A 1685-nucleotide genomic window follows, 5' to 3' on the forward strand; every position below is an offset into this window, starting at 1 on the left:
CCCCCCCCCCCCCCCCCATCTTTGTCAGCTAGTTCTGAGCAGCATTTCCACATCAAACAAATGCAGAGGCAGAACAAGGACACATGAGAGTCTGATTTATGCTGATTTGAACTCAACCAATGTCAAGTCTATGATACTTTCAACGCTGTATTTAGACACCTGCAAGGCCTGAGCAAAACCTCTTAAGATTGCATTAGCGGCTGAATCTAAAAGACACAGTCTTCTGTACACAGTCCATGGTTGTTCAAAAGCTGCCATGTTATAATTCAACATTATCTCTGTTTTTCAAAGCTGTATTTATAAACCCAAGGTTTCTGATATTTCTTAAAAAAAAAAAAAACGATATATTATGAAAGCGTGGCTGGCTGCATAAAGTAAAAAAAAAAAAAAAAACGATGCTATATTATTGTCCCAAAGTTTTTAATCATTTTATCTTTCATAAAGAACCACAGCATGATTATGGATTAAACACAAAGTCAAACTAACTCATTCAGTATGTTCCACACTTTTGAGCATCAAAGAAGATTATTGTTGTATAGTTGAAGAGTTTTTCCATAATTAGCAGTTTAGTTGATTAACTCTTCTTGAACTCATTTGGATTCAGTTAGTCTCTAATCTGTTAATTCCGTTCTCACACCAGTCATAATGTGACACATTTTCATCCCTAAACATCCCCTGTGTCTTTCTCAGCAGCTATTAATTTATTTTGTCATGTTCAAAGTGTTCATGTCTGGAAAATGGCACCACAACACAACAAAACTGTTATGCACTTAGACAACACAGTCAAACGTTCACAAACTTCAAACGCCATAAAAACAACACTTTATAAAACTGTATTCTTTCAAACACAACATTGTCATGAATGTAGGCTGTGACTGTATTAAACTCACACAGGAAAAAGAAAAGAGACCACCAGTTTGAAACAGGTCATGACTCACAGCAGTTTTATACAGGGCCTCAGTTTACAGGCTGCCCAACAGCAAAGACAGTGAATAGCGAATTTGAACAGTGCTGAGACTAAAGGTTTAAATCAGGGGTGGCGAACGTCGGTCCTGGAGAGCCACAGCCCTGCAGAGTTTTGCTTCAACCTTAATCAAAAACTCCTGAACAAGCTAATCAAGGTCTGATGGGTTACTAGGAATCTACAGGCAGGGGAGTTTTAATTAGGGTTGGAACTGTGCGGCTCTCCAGGACCGGAGTTCGCCACCCCTGGTTTAAATGCATCACAGCATTTCACAAGAATATAGAGACACTTTTTCTAGAGACCATGAAGACATAACCTTGTTGTATTTAGAAAAATACTTTGACCTAGACAGTAAGGCAATGCCTCATAATATAATATAATATAATATCTAAAATGGCAGTCAGTTGGAATTAACCTTTTTGTTACATTTTTAAGGTGTCCTTGATACAGTGTAATTATACATTGAAGTACTGAGCTATATTAATTAATATTAATTAATTACCACCTTTTTTATGGAACTTAATATTGTACAACAACAATATTACTTGTATTTGTTATTTCGTCTTAGCTCTTCGTTATATTTCTGCTTGAAGAATCAGTCTTCAGAAGACAAATATTGTTTTTCATTTTAGTCTCTTCCTGTGGTTTGGCTGGTGCTCCAAAAGGGATTTGAGAACAAGGCAGAGAGCCTCTGGTTCATGCCGGCTGAATGAACAGCCCA

Source organism: Sinocyclocheilus grahami, unplaced genomic scaffold (genome assembly GCF_001515645.1).
Source record: "Sinocyclocheilus grahami isolate Dianchi unplaced genomic scaffold, SAMN03320097.WGS_v1.1 scaffold1641.1, whole genome shotgun sequence".
In the NCBI taxonomy this organism is placed as follows: domain Eukaryota; kingdom Metazoa; phylum Chordata; class Actinopteri; order Cypriniformes; family Cyprinidae; genus Sinocyclocheilus; species Sinocyclocheilus grahami.